At 36.6% G+C, this 24,379-nt stretch overlaps 1 protein-coding gene across 4 annotated transcripts in view; it reads left to right on the plus strand.

Moving 5' to 3' along the window:
- Positions 1–24,379, plus strand: part of LOC139995678 (prolyl 4-hydroxylase subunit alpha-1-like) — a 232,339-nt gene that overhangs the window by 71,418 nt on the left and 136,542 nt on the right. Inside the window, exon 1 of one of the 4 annotated variants that reach the window (XM_072019365.1) lies at positions 22,720–22,844. The exons of the other annotated variants lie outside the window; for them this stretch is intronic. The gene's annotated coding sequence lies outside the window, so the exon portion shown is untranslated. Of the gene's footprint in view, positions 1–22,719; positions 22,845–24,379 lie in introns of those variants that run through there. 4 annotated transcript variants of the gene reach the window in all.

Here is a 24,379-nt window from a genome sequence, read left to right on the forward strand (position 1 = left end):
AAATTCGTGATTCGTCCTGGATTCGAAATATTCCACATTGCAGAATCATCACAAATTCATAATATTTCATATCGACGCGTACCTAGGATATTTCAAATTCCACGCTCTCTATACAGAACGAAACTTAAATAATTCTACTTGACATTCTACGAATAGAATATTTCAGTTGTGAGAGCATCTTTGCGAATATTCGCTTACTTTCTTTCTTTCAAGTATAATCCTCGTACAAAAAAAAATGAACGATAAATAACTATTTTAATATACAATGGCGAATCGTAGATATTTCATCCACGTGCTCACATTTGTCCTGGTTAATTAATAACGCGTTATCAGCGGCTTGGAAATACTTCCAGCGAGATATCAGAAAAACAACAGAGAAAAGGACAAAGGGCCATAAAGAATGTTTAGAAATCGGGAGTAATAAATAAAGAAGAAAGCTTATCAAAAAGTTGCAATTAATGGGCGAACGAACGATGGCAATAAATATGACGTAGGAAAAGTTGCCGGTGGACGAAAAATGTCTTGTAGCAGCAAAACGGCTATCGATTCCGCATAAATTACCAGGAACCAAAGCAGCCGACCGCCAGTTTTCCGTGGATTGTGCGTGAACAAACATAGATAAACGGCCCGATGATTTTCTGGGAGGAAAATCGGCTGGTTATTTATTACAGTACCGCAGCGTGTTACCGTTCGCGGTTATAATTCCGCTGAAAACGCTGAATTATTCGGTTGCGACCGATAACGAACCTGGATACTTGATCGTACTCAAAACAGAGCGAAATTTGGAAAAATAATAACGAGGGCTTGGAATGTCGTTCTTTTCTTGAAATTCCATTAACTTTAAACAGGGCTCGTTAAATTTTAATTAGATCATATTAATTCGTACTATTTATTATTTCATGATTAAAGATTATAAATGATATTTATCGTGTAAAATATGAAATTCAATTTAAATTAAACGTGAAATATCAAATTTAAATTATGCATTTTAATTTATATGACCCAAGTGAAATCTAATCCAATAACGATACCTATCAATGATTAATGATTGTATAAAATATAGAATGTACGATAAAATTCAATACCTCAATTGGTAATTATAATTAATTATAAAATTAGTATGGTAAATTATTGTATAATTGATAAATAGTGTAATAAAGTAGTTCAAAGCATCGTGATTGTATGATCCAACGATCCTAGATCAAGATCATATTGATCTTTTTACTTAATATTAATCCTACGTGTACAGAAGAGCGAAAGATCTCCGTAAAAAGTAATGATCCTTCTTTGGAATACGAACTAGCGGTCCAGTCGCTTTAAGCATCACAGTCGTCTCCATCTCCTTTCATCTCATTCCATTCTTCCATGTAAGTTCACTGTTGTTCTCTCTCTCTCTCTCTCTCTCTCTCTCTCTCTGTCTTTTCGCTCTTACACTTGAACAAAAGGATTACAGGATTTAAAGCTTTCTTGAGTTAACCGGTTAGTTACAGAAGCTTTCAGAGTTAGGGGTGGTCGAAAGGGTTTTCGAACGTGTTCGAAACATTTCCTAAGGATTATAAATCGCTTGACTAGAACTTGCTCCAATGTAATTTACATAACCTATTCCTACTTCACGAGCCACCTGACCGGCCATAAACCAAATTATCCCGCCCATTCTTAACGCAAGCTAACATTCCACCAGAATCCAGCATTACCGCCCCCTCCAAACCATCTTACATCATTTCCATATCCTCTCCACCTTCGACCCTATTAATCCGCCATTAAATACCCAACAAGCACATTTCAGGGTCCAATCCGACGAACATACTCTCAAACATAGACGCCTCGTCATTTCCCTACTCAATCCTCGTTCGCAAACATCCTTCCGGATATACATACATATGTACATACATATATGAATATGTGCTGTATAACCAGCTATTACGAGTCCCGCTGTCCAACAAGCATCGACAACTTGGGAAAATAAAATGCACAGTCAAGTAGATACATCGAAATGTTCATATTGTAAGATCTTTATAATTGATTGATACGTGATCATCAAACAGATAGACTGTTTCTGTATTGTATTGGATTGGCAACTAAGTGATTGCGGATTTTGTCATTAGGTGGTATTGACAAAATCCGCAATCACTTAGTTGCCAATCCAATAAATGGTCATAATGGTTAATAAATGAATTAAAATGGTCATAATACGTATTATTTGGTTGGCAACTAAGTGATTGCGGATTTTGTCATTAGATGGTATGGACAAATGAATTAAAATGGTCATAATACGTATTATTGGGTGACAAAATCCGCAATCACTTAGTTGCCAACCCAATAATACGTATTGTGACCATTTTAATTCATTTCTGTCTATCCATTTCTCCTGTTATTGTATCGATTCTAAGGATTAAATTAGTTATCAATTACAGATATTCCTGGAGTAATTTCCGAAGAAGCTATGGTCTAGATATTTAAAAGAAAATGAACTTTGGCTAGTCAGATAGATTTATGGTGAAATTTGTCTATCATCGTTTTAGCTATCTACACGATATAAGCTTCTTCATCGGGAAAGATTTAACTCAGCATTCATTCTTATCATCTACCAAATTACCCTCGAAACACTAACTCAGTAATCTAGCCTAAAATTCCTCATTCAACGATTAAAACTATCGTGATCGAAAGTTTACAAAGGTGTCTTGATTAATTCTGCTACACCTGTCGAATCTTTACGTGCCAATCTCATTGTCAGTTTCAGCAGATTGGAAGGCATAAAAATAGTTTAAGAAATTCTTTAGAAGCTTTCGGAGATTGGAATAAAAGTTTATTCACATTTCCTGTAAATTTAAGAAATCTTTTAGTAGTAGGAAAACTTGATTGACAAGGAGAAATGGCCAATACGCAAATTGAAGAAATTATGAAACTTTAGGGATATGTAGCTACATATCGCGCAATTTTGCTTTCGCTGTTCAAATTCACTCTAACGGCGGTGAAATTGAAAAGCCGGCTATTTTCCGGCTTTACGTGCTAACTCGCGAATGGTAAAAGATATCTATAAAAGTTTTCAGACAGAAGTTACTTCTTTTGACCAAGGACTATCATTTGGTAAAAAATTAACCAATGTCATAGCGGCTTCTAACGCAAAATCGCAAAATAGCTGAATTATCGGTGACCAATTTCACCCCCTTCCTCCTACCCACTTAGTGTGAAATTTGCACAGTAAAGAAAATTACGTAATTCTTCCCTATATAACCCTAAAAAGTTTCATAATTTCTCGAATTTCCCAGTTGAAGATCTTCCCTCGCTGAGTTAAAAAAATGATTCGAAGAACGCGGCAAGTAAAATCTCATCGTGAGAAGATTCGATGTTTCCCTGGGTCTCCGCTAAACAACCGAAGGATAAATTCGTCCCGCAGGAAACACCATGGGGATAAAGGGTGGGGGCAGGAGATCTCGGGTATCGAGATCGGCTTTGAGAATAGATTTACGGTGCGAGAGAGATAGTTCGCGCAAACTCGAGGCGCGGAGTTCTCGAGGTTCGTCCGTGTGACGAAGAGCGGTCCGGGGCTCGATTCTGAGGATTACCTCGGGTCTGGCTAGCCCCTTCGAGCATCGGTAACGGGTTAGGATTACAGAGGAGCTCGGGGTTAAGCCTCGTCCATACGTTTGATTTTTCCGTCTCTTGTTTCCTCGTCGAAAAATCTTCTCGCAGTAGGAGTTTATTTGGAAACCGTTCGATTATCTGATTTCGGTGCAACCTCCTTCTGCGCGTGTTTGAACATCAGATTACTTGGTAAAGGTGGCAAAAAGAAGTAAAGAGTTGGTGATAATAAATTTTCTATCCTAAAATGAAGCCCTAGTTCGCATATTCCGCTCTATTTCTTGGGAAGAAGTTAAACTGGCGGAAAATTTTCGACGAAGATGTGAATTATTCGTTTCGATCGATTGTTCTCGATGTTTTGATAGTAACTATCAATGAAGCTGAATTTTTAAACTAGCAATATCGTCGTACATCTAAGTTCCATGTGTTATGTCCTTACAGTATAGAATATCCATTACGTGGTAAATAATCGAAACTGATATTTATATCATCGCGCAAACAAGTCGTATTTAACGAAATTTCATCGATGAATATTTCCTCTACCTGTCCACTTATTCCTGTCCCCGACGGTATACGCAACTAGTTTTTTCCAACTCCTACCTTGTGCCAACACGAAGCGCAGAACGTCGGTAGGGAAGGAGAGGGAGAAAACAAAAAGAAAATAAAAAAGATAAAAAAAGCCAGGGGGACAGGTCGTTTCGGGCGATCGAAACGGTGGCTGCAGGGACATTTGTCAAGTTGCTGGCGGGCAAGGATGCCCTCACGGTCGCAGGGCCACCATCGGTACACGTAGTTCGCGCGTGCTCGTACACAGGCGGTTTTCAACAGGGTTTCTCTTCCCCGTTTGAAATATGGCAGTCGCTGGACAAAGCGACCCTCTCCCAAGGGAGCCGCTGATAACCCTCGAAAGTGAATGTAGTCTGGCGCGGGGGCTACGCGCAAAACACCGTTTCTAGAAACCCGTGGGGTACCAGTAGACCAAGGAACCACCGAGATACATATATCCTCGTGGCTTCTATACGTTCCTATACTTTATGCACGTAATACATTCGAGCGAACGTGTCGCGATTTCTCACCGGCTACCACCTGGACCTCGCTTGCTATCTTTTGCGCTCGTTTCGTCCCGCGGGAGAATACCTTTGTCGATGCTGGATCGACGACACGCGTATACACAACGTTAAGTGATAACGGCTATCAGTGCCAGCCGTGATAGCGAAGCGAGAGCGCGATGATCTTTGTGTTACTCTTGCGATAAGATTTTAAATCTTCGTAAATCCACTGCTTTTAGTTTGGAAAATGTAAACTGATCGAAATATTTTGTATTAGAGTGGACGCGTTATTAGGTATGAGAGTTTATTGGAATATAATTGGATGTAGCAACGTGAAATTTTAGGCTAGTGGAGTATTGTAACGTCGACTCAGGATCGGATACGAATGAAAATAAATCTTGAACTTCGTGTTGTTATTAGATTTACGATGGAATAGAGATAACATGGTAATAAAAAATTACCGGGAAAAGAATAATTCGCGAGGCATGAATAATTCTTGGTACAAAGCGAGGTTCAAAACATTAGTGACTTTTGTGTAGGAAAATTTACATACGTATTATTGAAACATCAAGAATTATGAAAGGAAATAAATTTGTTCCTTTTCAGAAAGGATACAGGTGTCTTTGTTGGAGGAATGTAGATCGATGAAATGAGTAAATCCTTGCAGTAAGCTACGCGTCTCTGACAAAAAGAAAGTCTTTGATATTGGAATCCCGGATGAATCCGCTGTATCAAGGATCGTTTTAATTCATCCCAAGAGACAGATATTCGTAATTTTATTCGTCGACCCTTATTATACGCTCAAGCTCTTCTATTCGCGTTCTTTTCATATTTAATTTAAAGAATATCTTTCACGTGATTTTATTAAACACTTACATTTATCGAGCACTTACATGCACCGAATAATTACATAAATCAAATAATCCTAAGTTGAATAATCCTAGTTTCTACATTTTATTCACAATTGCAAATAATACTAATCGAACTCACATTTGGAAGTTGATATATCCTATTCAAATCCAGCTGGATATTTTTCAATTCGAAAATTATTCTCCACGATCCTTCCTTGCGATCTTTTCATTCATGATTTAAATAATCGCGTTTTTAAAAACCGCTCTTTGCTATAAATGGTTCCACTGAGCATTGTCAAACGCTCATATTTGAGACAAACGTTAAACAAATTTAACATTTAAATTTAATTACGTAACGTTCAAATCAAACATGGAATTTCCAATTGCAAGTAACATCAATCGATTTCCAATTAATATGTTCACCTTTCCCATTCTCCTCACAAATCCCTCGCTCTCCCTACGCTTATGTCCTTCCGTTTGTGACTCAAAGAATTATACTTTTCAAATTATTCTTGACTAATAGATAATTCCACTAAGCACTGTTAAACATGTATTAGTGTCTTTCTTTCGCAAACGCGTTTTTTACAACAGTGCACCTTCGTACAAACGTGAAACCAAGTCTGTGAAATGTCGCGGTGTTTGTTTCAATAGAACAAAATGGATCCACAAAATAATATAAAACAAAAAACGTTGTGCGTCTATTATTTCCTCATAAAACGAAAGAAACTTTTCGGACAACCTAATACGTAAAGAACTTGAATAGAATTGAGATAACCGTAAAGTCAAATTCGTAAATCCGAGTAACTAACGTCGATCGATATCCAATTAACATTTCCACGTCTGCTATTCTTCTCGCAAATCATCTCGCTGAACACCTAGCGGCCATTTCAATTTCAAGAAGCTAAAGAAAGATAAAAGGACTGCAAAGTTGAAAAAGAAGCGGAGGGGAAACGTGCAGAAGTTCGGTCAGATTTTCGTCGTCGGTTCGGTTAACGAGAGTTAATCCGAGATTACTGCGACTAATTGTCCGTAAGCCGATATCGGAGTTTACTGGTTTTTCAGCGCGTTGAAACAGCGCGAAAGACGCCGGAAATGAGGAGGTTGGAAAAAAGGGGAAACTGGAAAGAGTTTGCGAACTCTACGAGGGACGATTGAATCGTCGAACGTCTCTCGTCTAATGATTCGCGTCCGATTTCTGGAAAATAATTTTCTCGCGTCTGAAGAGCTCGTTGTCGCTCCCCTAGGAAGGTTTCCTACTCTCCTGTCGAGGGTAGCCACCAGTATTCAGCCTTCTTCCTGTGCGATCTCTCTCTCTCTCTCTCTCTCTCTCTCTCTCTCTTTCTCTATCTATCTATCTATCTCTTTCGATCCGTGAAGCAATCGATAGCTTCGCCGTGAAATTGAGCCTCGTCGAAAAATGAGCAGACGGTCTCGTTCTCTTCCTCCCTTTTTCATTTCGTTTCCTGGTTCGGTTTCGTTGCTTAAAAATTAACCGAGCAGATGCCCGGGGATTGGAATAATTCTTGAGAGACGGATGTTGGAATTTCTGTAGGGTGCCACCGATATTTACTGATGTGATGCCGATCGTTAGTGTACGTCTCAATAGGTTTCCTTTTCAAGGCATGAAAAAAGTGGATTCTGGATCTTGTAATTAATTTCTGTCATATATGATTAATTAAATTTGTAGATGGAAGATTTTACAAGTATAGAGGAGGATATATTTGTAGGTTTAACTCTTTGCAGTGTGAATAATATTTGATATCGGATGTAGCCAGTGATTTATATTGAACCTTATTCGACGTAGGTACTTTTAATATAAATAATAGTTTCACAGGATTTTCATATTTTCGTAAACAATTATATTTTCATATATTTGTATCGATGATATCGGTATATTTCTGCAAAATTAATTTTCAACAAAGTAGTATGTGGAGTTTTCTTTGAGATTGCAGAGGGAGATGAAGACGTCAAGGACTCGATTTTCTATCGTTCTAGGTGCTAGAAAAATCGAAAGAAATTTTCAAGTAGCTATTTATCAATACTCCATTATAATCTACAATCAAGTACTTAATATTCTATTCTAATATTTGGAACTTTTTCCGTTAAATATAAGAAACTCCGCTGGTTTGATTATTATTTTATTGGGTGGATTGTGTGGAAATATTTCCAATCGACTCTTTTAATCAAAATTTCAATGCTAGATTCTGGATAATAGTTTTACAATGCTCCGTTTTTCATTCAACATTTTCTTTTCTAACTCGCATTATGGTTCGTATAATTTTTCTTCACGCCGAGCGCAAGAATCGCTCGAATGCACGCAAAAGGGAGAGTCGAGTGGTTTTCACCACTTACGAGCCAGGAAAAAGTGGTCTCTCGATAGATCTGTGACTCTTTTATCTGACTAGTCGAATTTTTCTAAATCCTAGAACCCGTAAGCGAACGTATCCTCGTTTTCGAAGCCTGTGAACGCCGATTGTCGATAGCGGAAATTTCTATCTAAATGGCGAGACTCAGAAGACAAATTAGATTGAGACAGACTAATTCTAGCGTGGATTGAAAGAGTTTCAAAAGTACTAAAACAGTTCTATAATAAAATAATTTAAGTTTCGAATTATTTAACAACCAAGATTCCCGTTATTCTCTGAAATAATCACAGAAGAACCTAAGGAGCATAGGAAAAATTAAAAGTAGCCGAAAGCGTAAAGGCAGAAACAGTCAAACTAGAAGCAACGAAAATGATAACGAAGCAGTACCTAAAAAAAGAAGAGGTAAAGAAAATTAAATGAGACGACAGCAAACATGAGCAACATACTTAACCAGAGGAACACATGATACACAATTTCTTACGGCGCGTTAAAAATTAACAACGGATAGTCTGGAGACCGTTGGAAAGGAGATAGCCAACAGCTGCAGCGACGCTCGTCGATGTCACCGACGATTTTCCAGCAATCCAGCCAGTAAACTCCTCAAGTTTTCACCACTCGTCTCTCACTCCCTTCTCATCCTCTCGTCTCTGTTTACCCTACAGTCGCCAATTCGCTCTCGAACGTCGTAAATCTTGCAACGAATCGCCTTTTCTCTCGTTTTTCATTCTCACTCTGTCCCTTTGTGCTTTTTTTACGTTCTTTCACATTCGCACCTTCTTCACAAAAAATTTTTTTTTTTTTTTTTTTATTTGTTTTATTAAATTTTTACAATTTGTCCAGAAGGACATTTGGTAAAATGTTATAGCTTAGAGAATAAAAGAATAAAAAATAAAAAATAAAAATAACTAGAAATAAATAAAATATAGCATGTGGATGGTTACCCCCAGCGGGGTTCCATCTTCTAGGTTTCCTATTGCATCTCTATTTCGAGGTCTGCGGGATGCTTCCTCTTCAGTCTTCTTTCTATTTTGGTTTTATTTGTTTCAGCAGCCAGCTGGTTTGGGTGTGCTGCAAGTCTTTCTTTGTACTTTTTTGCGTATCTAGCGATTTCCTCTTTGACTGTTGGAATTTTTAGATCTTTTCGTAGGTCTTCATTTCTGACGTACCATGGTGCGTTAACTATTGTCCTTAAGATTTTTGCTTGCTCTATTTCTATTTTGCTTATGTGACTCATTGCTGCCGTCCCCCATAATGGGACTCCGTATGTCCAGATTGGTTTGATTATTGTTTTGTATATATTTAGTTTATTCATTGTGCTTAATTTAGATTTTCTATTGATTAACCAGTACATCTGCTTCCTTTTTGCACTTATTCTGTTTATTATTGATTTTATATGGTGCTTCCATGTAAGGCGTGTGTCTAAATTTATTCCCAGATATTTGACTTGCTTTGTTTGTGCTATGTGGGCGCCGTTCAGTTGAATATCTGGTGTTTTTCCTTTTCTAAGTGTAAATGTTATGTGGTTGCACTTGCTGGTGTTCACTTTTATTTGTTTGTTTTGCAGCCATTTTTCTATTTTTGTAGTGTGTTCTTGTAGTAGTGCGGCGGCCGTTTCTAGATTTGCATGCCTCACTAGTATGGCCGTATCGTCCGCAAACGTCAGTGTTTTACTGTTGACAGTTGTTGGTATATCTGCCGTGTATAGTGTGTATAATATTGGTCCTAAGACACTTCCTTGCGGTACTCCTGCCTTGATGTCCTTAATTTCAGAGTATGCATCATTTATTTTTACTACAAAGGTTCTGTTGTTTAAGTAGGATTTGAGTAGTTTGTAGATTTGTTCTGGAAATTGCTTTTTGATTGTTTGAAGAAGTTTTTCATGGTTAACTTTGTCGAATGCTTTTTCGATATCCATAAAGAGTGCTGTGCAGTATTGTTTTGTTTCAAGCGACTGTAAGATTTCATTGACGAGTCTATGCATTTGTTCTATTGTGGAGTGTTTATTCCTGAATCCAAATTGATGGTTCGGTATTAGTTTTTCTTTTTCTATTGTTGGTTTTAAGCGGTTATATATTATTTTCTCTAGTAATTTGGAAAACGCAGGTAGTAATGATATCGGCCTGTAGGATGCAGTTAAATGTGGGTTTTTGTTTGGTTTGGGTAACATCACTATCTGTGCTATTTTCCATAGTGTAGGAAAGTACTGTATTCTTAGAATTGCGTTAAATATTATCGTTGTTAGTCTTATTGCCTTTGGGGGAAGGTTTTTTAAGATTTTCCCATTGATCAAGTCAAATCCTGGTGCTTTACTTGTCTTTGTTGCCTCAATTAAGTTTGTAACTTCTTGCGCTGTTGTGCTGAGTATGGTGCAGCGTTTATCAGTTGTGTTGCTGGCATTTTCCACTTCTTCATTTGTTTGCCATCCAGGGATGTTGTTATCAATTTCATACGGCGAAAATATATTTTGTAGGTGCTTTGAGAATTCTTCTGCCTGTTCTTCGTTGGTTCTGGCCCATGTGTTGTCCATTTTTCTGATTGCTGGGATTGTTTTTATTGTTTTCTTAATTTTGTTAGTGACTTTCCATAGGGAGTAGTCGGTATTCTCATGCGCGGATAGTGATTCGATGAATTTTGAGAATTCGTTATTATGATGTTCCCTTATTTTATTCTTTAGTTCCTTTGCAAGTTTATTTAGGTTTTTCTTGTTTTCTCGTGTTCTCTGTTTTTGCCATTTTGCTTTCGCTTTTCTTTTTTCCCTGATTTTGTCTAGGATGTCCTGCGGAATAATTTTTGATTGCCTGCTATTTGTTTCATAGGTGGTGGTTGCCCACGCTGCTTCCTGTATTATTTCTGTCAAAGTTGCTACTGCCTGCTCAATGTGTTCAGGTGTTTTCAACGGGATATTGCAGTTGATTTTGTTTTCGATCAGTTCTTTGAAAGTTTGCCAGTTGGTGGTTTTATTGCAAAGCGACTCTGACTTGTTATAAAGTAGTGGTTTGCTTGTATATTCTATTATAATTGGTGTATGGTCGGAGTTAAGCTCGAGGCTGGTTGTTATTTTTAATTTGCTTACATTTAGCCCTTTTGTTACTGCAAAATCCAACAGGTCAGGTATTTTATTGGGGTCTGTCGGCCAGTACGTTGGTTTTCCTGTAGATAGTACGTTGAGGTTGCTGCTTCTAATGTATTTTTCCAATGTTCTACCTCTCGGTGTGCTAATTCTCGAACCCCATAATGTGTGCTTTGCATTAAAGTCTCCTGCCGCTATATATTTGTCGCCTAAGGATTGGAAGTACTCTTCCCATTTTTTAAGTGTCATTTTGTGTCTCGGAGGTGCATATACTGCTGACATCTGGAAGTAATTGTCATTGGTTTGTATTGTGACAGTGGTTGCTTGTAGGTGTTCTTGATTTGTTTGACTATGTAAGTGATGCTTGATGTCATTTTTTTATTATTACTGCAGTTCCTCCATGTGCTTTACCTGAGGGATGTTTGGTATCGTATATGGTGTAGTACGGTATTTTCATGTAGTTTTTTAGGGTGAAATGTGTTTCTGAGACAAGTAGTATATCAATATTATTTTTATACAAAAATATTTTAGTTTCGTGGGCTCGCTGTTGCAAGCCATTGGAGTTCCAGACTGCTATTTTCAAAATGTCCATCTCTATTTTTTACTTAGCAAGTTAGTAAGTAGTTGTAACATGATTGTTGTTTGTTGTGCTTGTTGTCTTAGTATTGTGTTTAGATCACTTACCATTTTTCCTAACATTTCCATACCTTTAATGGATTGTTTGAGCATTTCTTTGATGTCTGTAACGTCTTCGATGTTATTGTTTTCATTCTGATTGATTGCAAGCGTTGGTTTGCTAATGTTTTTAGTTACTTGTGCGTAGCTTCGTTTACCTTGGGGATCTATGTTTCTGCTTATAGCGTTTAGTTCCTCTTGTGCTTTCAATGTTGTTTCGTTATCCGTTATACTTTGTTGTGGTTGATGGTCATTGTGTGATCTGTTGCGAAGTGGAGGAAACAGTTTACGTTGTATTTGTTTCCTTATTTCACATCCTTTGTAGCTGGCTGGGTGGTTTCCGTTACAATTATAGCATTTAACTTGTTCTATTTTTCCTGTGTATGGGCAGTGTATTGTTAGGTGATTTTTTGCACATTTAACACATGCCGGGCTTCTGTTGCAATAATTTTTTGTGTGTCCGTATTGTTGACACCGCATGCATTGTGGTATATCTTTTTTGTAGCGTGGTGGTTCCACTGTTACAATTGTATTTAGTATTTTTTTGATTTCATAGATTTCCTTGTTATTGGTTCTGGGTTCCAGTTCTATTAAGAATAGTGGCAATGGTTGCTTCGTATCGTATCTTGTCATATTGTTTATTGCTCTTGTTTCATGGCCAATTTTTCCTAATTCTTCACTTAATTTTTTTGTGTTAGTTTTTGGATGTATACCTCTTATAACTATTTTATAGCTCCTTTCTGTTTTGAGTTGGTACGTGTGGTATATAGCATTTTTTTCCTTTAGTTCATTTATCACTTTCCTATAAACTTCTGGGGTGTTTGTTTGAATTTTTACTTGTTCTAATTTTGTTTGTTTTATTGTGTAGTTATCCTTCCCGACTACATTGTTTAGTCGATCAATAAGCGGGTCTATTATTTGGGCCTCAACAAATATTGGTGGTGGTTTTGATATGTAAGGTGTTTTAGTTGTGGTTTTGCTTGTCGGGTCATTGTCTATTTCTTCCGTTAGTGAGCTGAAGGAGTTTCTTAAAGGTAATTCTTGCAGCCATCGCTGCTTTCCTGTATCTGGGTTTCCTGCAGCATTTGTGTCTGGAATTATTTTACGTTTTTTGCTAGTCTTTGCTAGCTTCCAGTTTTCGTCCTGGTAACTTATTTTGTTATCGTGTCTGCACTCCTCCTGTCTCCGCTGCTCTTCCATTTCTTCTATTTCCATGTCATTTTGGTTGTTATTATTTTGCTGTTGTTGCTGTAAGCCTGGTAAATCTGATGACCCTTTTATGTAATATTTTTCTCCATTGGTTGCAATCTTGATCGTTGATATCTGCTGTTGCATTGTTTGTCACTAACACTATTCGTAGCACTTCTCTGAATCACTTGACTGGAGCACACGTTTGCCTACGCACATCTGTTCGCTTCGGTTGCCCGAGCGAGACTGCTTCACAAAAAATAGAGAGAAAACTGGTGAAAAAAAGGAGGAAGAGAGGGGATAAAATTAGTGAAAATGTCTGGACAGTCCATAGATGATATCGAGTGCATGATTCTTAGGATAAATGTTCCAGTGGCTGTTCAGTTTTACAGCATCATCCGCGGTAAAATTTCCTTTTCAAAAAGATTAAATAAAAAATCGAAATTGAAATTCTCCGGAGAACCTGGTCTCTGCTAATAATTTTGTTCATCGGCAATTCTGTTAAATAAATGTTCTGTCGAAGATTCGATCCATTCTGTGCCGTGTTTAATCTTATTATTATCTATGGTGTTTCTGGTCGTTTTGGAACGCGACGAAGTTTGGTTTAATCGGTTGGTTAGAGAGAGTAAAGGCTTGATTCAGCGCAGTAAGAGTGCAACAGGTCCGTGTAGTGGAACTTGCGTAAACGGCGAGCCAATTGTTTTATGACTTTTATTCTATGACCTTACTTCCGAAGAAGCATCAGCAAAATCATTCTTTCAATAATGAGAGGGCTAATTGGCTGTTGATTAAATCGTAGCTTAAATCCACTTGCTTCTTAACTTATGACATTTTACTGTACTCATAGTTATTATTTTACCTTTTCACTATGTTGAATGCCTTCTTAGTAGACGATATTTTTATGTTAGAGATAAAGTTCATCAAATAGACACCTGCCATTTTCCCAAGGGTAAATTACCGGGGAGATGCTGTGGGATGGTTGGAGGGTTAAAAAAAAGAAGAAAAAGAAAAAGATTAATCTACGGGATGTAAAAGAATGTGGTATAAGGAAAAAGCGTGATTTTGTGAAGAAGAATACAATAATTGTGTTACATGCGATGACACTTAAAATGTAAAATCTCTAGTAAATGCGACTACTTGCTCGAGTCTCCTTTATGCTACAATATGAGCAAGTAAGTGCTCAATTACTCGCTGAAAAATATTCCCAAAAAATAAACCACCTGTTTTATAAAAAATCTGTCTAAAGAAATAGATTGAAATTAATATAAACCAAATATTAAATCTAAATGAAAGTAAATAAAACTGAATACAATCTAAATGTAAATTTGGATGTAAACTGTTTATAAATCCAATTTAATATAAACTAACATTTAAATCAAACATTTCTATCACCAAGGTCCGCAATCAGAGTCCAGGACTCCGAAAGACAACATCCAAGGGAATTTGAAAATTACCCTAACAGTGATAGCAATGGCCGATCTATGCAGCGTCCGGAATATACTTTTTGCCGACAAGGCTGACGTGACTGGAAACTGGAGGAACGATTACTTTATGCCGTCGACAAGCGCCGTGGCGATACGTTCAGAAAGCAGATTACGATAACCCGAGTGCCGAGATATCCCTCTCTCTCTCTCTCTCTCTCTCTCTCTCTCTCTCTCTCTCTCTCTCTCTCTCTCTCTCTCTCTCTCTCTCTCTCTCTCTCTCTCTCTCTCTCCCTTTCCCTCTTTCTCTCGGTATTTCGTGAAACGTCGTTCGCAACGAGGATGACGCGATACAACGACCAACATCAAGAAAAGGACAACGACATGAAATGGGCGAAGCATCCGGAGACGAGAGTGACCCGAAAAGACAGCAGTTGAATTCGCAAGCGAGGCGTATTCGAGTCTGAAACCGGCCGAGAATCGAAATCGGTCGAGTAGCCTCGCTGTTGGCTGTTTCTTGGGCATTTTTGATAAGTCGCTGAATCAGCGATCCATCACTGAGCTTTGAGAATATTAATTCGATCACGACACCTTGTTGTTGGGAATTTGTTCAGTTCTCCGTAGGTTTCTGGCAGTTCTCTTAGATTTGATTGTTCTAGGACTCTAAAATTGACCTTTGAAACATTTATTCGTAAAATAAAAGATTTTTAATTAGAATATAGAGCCTTGGTATTGGAAGCGTTGAAGTTGATGCTTGAAAGATTCGTTTCTAAGATAGCGAATGTTAATTTGATCATGAATCTTCAGTTTGGAGGGTTTGTTGAACATCGTCAGGATTTTTCGTAATTTTTATAGGCGCTCACAGAATCTTTTCTGGTTACAGTCGGCTATCGTCAATTGTTATTATTATTACTGATATTCGTTGACAATATAAACAAATTTAATTACGAAACTTATATATTTTATTAAGCAAAAAGCGGTATGAAAGTATATGAAACAAAGAATACGATAAAACATATTATAGCGCATTATTTTTATTAACATTTGTATTAATATTAATATTTTATCGTATTCTTTTCATACCGATCTTTTGCCTAATAAAGTATTTAAAATTTATAGTCAAGATTTTTTATATTATCAATGAATATGTACTGGTTATAAGTAATGATAACAATAGTTAACAATAGCCGAATGTAACCATAAAGAATTTTTGCCGTTGATAATGGTTATCGGTAACCAAAATAAAATTCGGGTCATTGATAGTGGCTACTGGTAACCAAAAAAGATTCGGGCCATATATATTATAACTAAAATTGGATTTCCGTCATCGATAATGGTTACTGATAGCCAAAAGGAATTATAATCGGGAAACAATTAAAAATTAATATTTTGTAATTATTTTATTTTTTGAGAAATTTCTTCTGGATTTAATAATAATTGGTTTCTATAAATATAAATAAAAGTTAATTTTTATTCAATAATCTGTTCCCAATTAAATATCTTAAAAAACTATTATTTTGGATCTCCGATTATATTCAAATTTCATTGAATTGAATTAGATTTTTGTTAGCTTATAATCTATATCTCTCTTCTGAAAGATAGTACAAATTAATCGCTGTTTATAATCGTATTAAAATGTAACTAGTAGCAGATTAAAATCAACTATTTGATAATTGAGTTACAGGAATGAAATATTAAATCACATCTAGTATCCTAAAATGTATCTTGTTACGGATTTTGAGTTTTGTGTAAATAGCTTATGCAGTTGAATTTATTTCTGATCCGCTTAGAAAATACCAGTTGAATTGAATGAACGAATCAAGCAGTCTTGTACAAATAAAATTTCCCCTTGCTCGTTCATTTCGCTAAGTTCCGTGTACTCTGATGGTTAGCTGCTCGTTATGCTCTTGCCTCTGAAGATTTCCTTCGTAACTGCTGCTTCAAGCACTCACGTTTAATCCTTGCACGTACATATCCTCGCACAATACATAAATCAACCGAATTTTCCTTGAATTTCCTCGACCACCCCAACGTTTCTTTAAAGTCTGTCACATTTGCTCTTGCTCTTGTCCTGAAATTCCCAGTGTTATTAGGTACTAATATTCAGATATACTGTCGGAATGAGGCGCATCCTCTTGAGTATAAACATTATACGATTCGAAGAAAGGAGAGTGTAACGTAGACGTTGTTATATGATTAAATCTAATTTCTAACGTAATTTATACAACAAAATACCAATTTTTCCCAAATATATAATTTATTAAAGAACATAAGAATGATAGAAATATTTACAAAATAATATGGACCACCACGTTACACGTTACTTCTTCAACTTTGCGCAATAAATAATATCTGATCGAACGATATCTTCTATCGCTTCAATAATCTTTGCAAATGTTTGTATAAATTTTGTTGTGTTATTTTTTTAGTCTATTGTATAGATTTGAGTTCAAAGATTTTTGGGAGTTACGTAGGCGATTGAAGGAAGAAGGCGCGTGTTTAGAAACTTTTCGACTAAATGGAATCGCGTCGCGGCGTTTTCTTCGAGCGTGATTCGAATCGTAGGTGGATTATACGTAAAGTAACACTTGATATGTGGAGCAATGAAACAGTTAGAAACTGCGTCGCAGCAATTCAGTTCGAGGAAGAAGCCTCCGGATGACGTTTCCACACGATAAATTAATTCAATCGTCCATCCTACGCGTCACTCTCTTGCTGCAACTTCCGCTTTGCCTTCTTCACATCGCTCCCTTCCTATATGTATTTTCATCCTTTATCTCCGTGGAATTTATCTCTTTCGGTTCCGGATTCTTCTTCCAGTGTCTCTACCGTATCTTGCATTCTTTGTATTTTTGTGTATTGTCACAATTACGTAATGTTAAAAGCTTGAAATTAGATTCTTGCGCTTTCTCTTATAACGCAGCAGTAATTTTCAATCTTTTTCATCGCTCAGTACATGTACACTGCACGAGGAAACGTAATTCAAGATTAATCCGCAAAATTTGTACTGCAAATATACAATATCGGTGCGTTATAGTGTTTCTCATCAATCAAGTTTTTTTCAATAAAAAAGCGTTTACATTTCAAGTTATTAAACCGTATGCTACGAATATCGAATATTACTGTAGCGATATTCTCAATCTGTCAAGTGCGATTCGTGATAATGACATGTCGATAATTTGTATCTTTATCGTTTGCAAGAGATTCCACCTTTAAATAAACAGCACTCTGTATTATTAATAATAATCGATAATACGTATAAAGCTCTATACATCGCTCATATGCGCAGTTATTTGTCTAATTACAAATATGTACTAATTAATTGAAGCAGGAAACGAACTCTTTCGCAATCGACTCGGCACACACAAAATTAGGAGTAGAGTTAAAAATTCAGATTAAAACCCTTTTTCTCTTTAATTAACGAGCATACAGAAAATGAACATTTTGCGAGGGACTCGACGAACGAAGGGCCAAATTAGAAATTATAATTAATCTCTCTCTCTCTCTCTTCCACAAAGTTAGGTCGATCCTCTGACCAAACTTACCGATCGGACAAATACCTGAACCTCCAGAGGAGACCGAAAGAAGCGTTTATCCCTGGGTCGGGGAGGAAGCAGGAAACGGAAACATCGTACAAAGAAATTCTCCAAACTAGAAATAGGAAGCCCCGGCCCGGAAACGCCTTAAGAGAAGCGCGGGCCAAGTAACCAGAATAGCGTACCAACAAAGTTGCTCGAATAAATCTAAACTTGCCGCAGAACCTGCCTCCCTAGAATCTTTCCAACAAAAGACTTTTTCATGAAATGCAGATCGTCGCCGTCGTTCCGCTTATTCCCGGCAAATTTCGAGCAGACCGGGCTGATTCATCGAGTCGTTTGGATCCGGCAAAATGCCCGGATAATACCCGTTATGTTATTTCTTTGTGACGGTACATCCATAAGTTGGCAATTTCTAGAGACGCGAGAAGAAGAAAAAGCAAAGTCGCGTGAAGGGAAGTCCATTAACATTATACTTGTGCTATTACTTGTCGTTATTCGGTTCTACGTATGCTATGAGTAATTTTACAATTCAAATTTAGATTTTCGGCGAACTTCTTGCAATTTCCCATCTGGTGTAACTTTTTGAATAGGATTTTGTACAGGTTCAAAGATTGCGAGTGCCAACAAATGATTGTTTAATTTATTATTTAGTTAGTCGAACGTAAACCAGACTTTGTTCATTAAACTTTACATTTCAATAAAATGTTCCCTCTCAAAAAAAAAAAAAAAAAATTGAGTTATTTTTCTTTGTTATTTTCCGTTTCTCTCTATGTACTTTCGTCAGCGGATTGCGTAATTTTTTTATTCCAGTTTCGTAGAAAGTATAGGGTTGGGTCAGAAGTCAATTGCACGCTATTTGCTCTGCTTCCTCGGTGCTGTTGAAACGTTGTCCTCTTTAAGTGATCGTGATTTCGCGGAACTTTAACTTCTGCCGGATGATGGTAACCATATTTCGTAATCTATGTAAAATTTCTGTGGTTTGTGTGCCTTCAGTGGTTACAAACTTAGTAATCATACGTTGTGCAATGGAAGATGGTAAAAGTTTCTTTAAATTCTTCTAAAATTCTTTCCATAGTTACGTGTGTCCCTTGAAATAGTTCAACTTTGTCCTTTTTTATATAATCGTATATAAGGTATATAAGATATTTATATAATCTCATCTGACTGAGACATCTTGCATAGTTTAGGGTTATAGGTTCCTTGAGAAAGGAAGAATAAAAAGTGAATATAAAAGAAAGTTGCGTCGAGGAAAGTCGATTAAGAGCGGAGTACTGGGAGGAGGAGAATGGGGTTGAATATTTCGGGGCGCAATATTTCGATGGCAGAACATTCGGTAGCTGATATTCCGGTGTTGTCCAACGCGGATTCATTGGTATTCCGGACTCTTAGGAAACTTTGCGATAATTCGATGTCTCGACAGCTGCTGCGAGCAGCAACAGCAGCGTGGACTCCATCATCATCGTCGGACCAAAGCGATCTACGTGACTTTTTCACTCATCCTATCTCCCTCGTTCTTCAGAGGATCATTTAGCGTTTCTGTCTCTCCCGTTCTCTGGATAGTTGCACCATCTTCGGGTCTTTTGGTCCTTCTTTTCTCCGTTTTACGGTCAGGCCTGGTTTCTGTACTCGTTTTGACTTTCTTCTTTCTCGTATTACTTCAGTCTATTACTTTTTATATCTTCATTTTATTTTATTTTATTTTATTCTGTTTTGTCTCATCTTTTTTTATTTTGCTTTGCTTTGCGGTTGGTCTGATTTTGACGGGATTCTTTAAGATTCTGTAGATTTAAAATATTTAAAAGATTCTCAGATCTCTAAATCCATTTACAGTTTCATATTATTTCCTCACACTTTTCTGCTAAATTGATGTAATTTCACGCTAGCGACAATCAGTTACATCTTGTAAAAAAGTGTAGCAGATACCGAAGACTACGAACGTATCAAAGTAACAAGTGCGAAAAACGAGATAAAAAGACATATATGTACAATATCGTAAACAAATAATTACAATGTAGCAATTAATTATAGGTAATTGGAAAGGGCGTTAGGAGGATGGAAAAAGTTCCTTTCCACCGAGTAATGAATTAGTACATTCCTTGATTAAATTAAGCTTTCCATTATGAAATAATCATCGTGATGGTTACGAAATTAAAAAGAGGGACGAGAGACGTACACGCTGTTCTAGAATTTTTCGTTCAAACTTTGTTACATGATATTTGAAATCGCGAACCTCAGATGATTATACATTTAGTATAATGAAATCCATTATTATCTATTATGCTACTCTCTATGATAAGCGAACTTATTTCAATAATTCATATTATTTTTTTTTTTTTTTTCAAAAGTTCAACAATTACCAAAAAAACAGACTACGTGGCGTTAATTATCGAGGACCTTGTATGTCCGATATTGCATAATACGTATTTGTGTTGTTTCCTGCGTAAAATTATTATACTCTAGAAAATTAATTTTTCACGTGTCTCGTTTATCCAATTAAAAATGCTCTTCTATTCAAATAAGTCGTAAACACGGTAGATTACTTAGTTCTCATAAAATGAGATCATAATTTCAAACTCTTTGAAAAATACTGCTTTTACAGTTTCTCCTTGCCCGACCATTTTAACTCCCTTCTTATTTACCCTGTTTCCATCATCCTTATATTCCTTTGCTTTTAACTCCGCTGTATTCCCTTCTGCGTTAAATCACCAGCCAGTCCCAACCGCTTTTATCGTTCCATATTTCAGTAACTGTTCCTCCATCCCTGCTCCGCGGATTCATCATGCCGCCAGAAGCGATCGCAATTTGTCAGCGCGATATTGTCGATGCGTACTCCTTACTGCGTCCTACATTCCATATTTCTCCATCTCGATATACCCCTTCCAATCCAACCTAATTCCATCGTTCGTACAACGTGTCAACTTCATCGTTGCATCGCTTTTACTTACGACGTCCTAGATCGTAATCGATCAATTACATCGAATCGATCGTATCGGTATGCGGTGACGCGCAGCGATCTATAAACGAAATTTAGTAGCCCAATGATATAAAAAAAATAATGGCTTACTCGGTTTATAGACTCTTTACTACTGATTTCCGATGAATTTATGTAATTTCAAGGGTGGTACAGCTTTAGAAGCGTTAGAAGATTCAGCAAGACTAGGCAAGAAGTTTACAACATTCTCGAGAGTAAAATATTTTTAGGAAATACTTTCGTCGTTGCATGGAGACTGATAATGGTCCATAAACGAAATTTTGTAGCGCAGTAATATGAAAAATAAAGACCTGCTAGTTTATAGATCTTTCACGTTTATTTTATGGATGCATTTAAGTGTAGTTTCACGGGTGATATATCTTTAAAATCGTTAAAAATGTTTCGGAATTTAATTATTCCTGCTACGTTCTCGAAGTTAATTATTCCTAACGAAAAGAAATATTGCTGTTTTTATTATTGAAATCTGTTGCTAAAATAACGTAGGCTAAGTATAGATAGTATAGGATAAGTATAGATTGAAATGATGAATTTGCTATTTCATGGTCTGGTTTCAACATTCTAAAATTTATCAATTCTTAGTAGTTAGCTAGTAGTTATCGGTAATTCTTAAATATTTCAGCTATTTAAAGTCCTCAGCCAATAAATCTTGACCCTCAATCAGCATTTTACATCGCTTTCCTCCTATCTTTGCTCTCTTTATCTTTCTTCTAAACATTCTAGTCGTCTTCAAAGCTAGAACCCTTCCAAGTGGAATTTTCAAGCGGAATTCGCCTGGTTCTTGACAAATTCTTTTTCGCGACACGAGTCGGAGCACAGTGTTGAAATTATCGGGTGTAAATTGAATCGCGCGTAATTTAATCTCCACCGTTTCCGGTCCCGGCGTCGTCGTTGACGTTCGAGCGCCTTTGGCGAAGCCAACACAGTAAAACGTTGAAAATACTAAATACGTTAAATCCACGTGATATATGATTTTGTGATGCTCGGAGCTCTCGCAAATTATATTCTGAGGACTCTCGATGTCTCAACTTTAAGAACTTTGAACTTTGTGAAATATTAGACCTATTAGGGATTTTGTACAATTCTCATGAACTATTAGAATTGTGTTATTATTTTATATATATATTATTAATACCACTATTATATTATTATTTTTATTATATCTAGTGTAGCGGATAGGTGCCTTCACGAACCGTGCGGTAGCTTCAACGATTTTATGCTTGCTTGCTTTATGAATATTATCTAACATTAAAGAAGAAGCAGAATTTTTCAACAAAAGTGTGATAATTTCTTCCGTTTCGCTAATCCACGTTTCAGTAATCTGCTTTGATCGAGAATGTTCCGACAAATTCTACTTGTACTTCGTTATCATCGCGATAGCGAAGGTCGTGACGGTGATTTTACAGTTGAAATTCATCTTCTCAGGAGTTTTCGTTGCCAAATGATCGTTGTTAATGGCAACTGTGATCTTTGCTCCGGTTTTATCGAGGTCAGTGATAGCGGCGAAATATAATTAGCCGAGTTGTTTCGCGGGTCGTGGAACTTTGGTTGTAACGAAATTAGACCAGAGGAATCGCTGGAGATTCAGATGCTGTTGGTAACTCGTTGGTTAAGTGGAAACCGTAGTACAACGTGATTCTCTCTCATGGTATGTTAGAATCTGGTGGAAAACGCGATGTTTCGTTGTGAAAACTGGACGATGTTATACGTCCATATGTAGATTTATGTAGAGTAGCTGTTCTAAGTGGAAATGCTGGCATATCTTACAAGTAGACAGAGAACGTTAGTGCTGATTCATATTTTTACAAATATTAATATCTTGACCAGAAGTATGTTAGTAACACTGATAACTGGAATAAAAGTATGTCTTATCTTGTAAATGTTGCGCGCTTTGTATTTTTCTATTGATATTTGATATATTTCTGCGTTTTCTTCATAGTTGTATAATTTCACATATTCGTTTATAAATGAACTGCGAAGAATTTATTTATTTATTGACGACAGAAATCATAGTAAAAACCGGACGAGAGAGAATCGTACGCGTGTGAGATATAATGTATAGAATAACACAGTGAGAGTGGACAAACAGGAAAAAGATAAATATTTAATGCCAGGTACGAGCTTGCAAGTATACAAAGTGGAAAGTGTCGATAAAATTGTGTAATGTAGGAAAATATTGTAATATTTTGCACGAAGATGTATTATTTTTACTTTTAACATTAGAACGTATATCGAGACGAATTTTACACTGTGCAACGTTAAATCAGTCTATTTTATCAATGGTCGATTTATGAATAAATCATAAACATCATAAAAAACAAGGCAGTTTGTTCGATACATGTCGCATGAATCATACCAGATTTTCATCTAAATGAATAATTCTCTTTTCGTTTTCAAATAATAATCTACACATTACCTATATTACTAATTAATAAAAAGTATATCGTACATGTTTTATTTCTGTTAAAAAAAACTCTTAAAACACCAATCTCATATTACACACGAATTTAGAAATTATCAATTACCTTCGAATTAATTGTTTATAAACCACTACTGTCGCATACTTTCCACATTCACTATTGAAAATGAACTAAAAATAGAATTATCCTGTTTCTCACAGCCAACTATTCGAGTAATGGAATAACCGATTTAACCACTGCTTTGCCATAAAATGTACTATGTGTTTCGAATATTACAGCACGATTCTCTTGTACAGGAAAAATCTCGCAATTCGGTTTTTCACGAGAAAAGAAATGTCCGCTAACGCAGAGCAAAATCCTATAAAACTGTAAATGGAACAAAGTGGTTCTCTATTCTACTGAACCAGTAGAATGTTCGGTAAACATTAACCGACAAAATTATACCTGTTGACAGTGAAATGCTTGGTACTTTTACCAACGTGGTCCGCGTCATTTATCTGGATAATAACTAAACGGAATAACGAGGTTACGGGAACGTTGCTGTAACTTTGACTGAAAAAGTGTATCGTGTAAATTTATCGGGTGTCGTTTAATTCGTAACGCGATATCGTTACTACGTGTAATAAAGGCGATAGAACAATGAGGTCGTGTACAAAGTACCACAACGAAACAATTTAATAACGCGATAGTTGTACCATGGTTGCATTTCGTTCGCCGCGAAACGTTCGTAAGTGAAATTTCACGAGCTCATTCACCGTTGTAAGAGTTTGAAAAACGAAGAGCAAAGACTTGTTAACTGAATAGCGTTCTACGGTTGCATTTTATTTTCCACGAAACTTTTGTAAGCTGAACCATCTTCGAATTTCCTCAACTTGATCACAATCGTGCAAGTTTGCAAAAGAAATAAAAATTCGTCGACGATACTTTGTACGAAAAAAATTCCATCGAGTGGCGAACGCTCAGTTTTCACCAAGTTCGTTAATTAAGAACACCGATTCGTTTATACGGAATCGAGTTTCATGACACAGGCAACGAAAGAAAAATAGAGAGAGAATGATAGGAGAAGAGGGAATTCTGCGAATGAAGCGGTTCATTTATTCTCCGTCGAGTTACACGAATTTCCCATTGAACGAATCAAAGCTCTGCAGTAATTGTATATAATACAATTATCGACGAAATCTCGAGCTTTGATAAAGTCGAACGCCAATGATTTTTTCCATTCACTCCCC

This window comes from Bombus fervidus, chromosome 16 (genome assembly GCF_041682495.2).
Source record: "Bombus fervidus isolate BK054 chromosome 16, iyBomFerv1, whole genome shotgun sequence".
Lineage (NCBI taxonomy): Eukaryota > Metazoa > Arthropoda > Insecta > Hymenoptera > Apidae > Bombus > Bombus fervidus.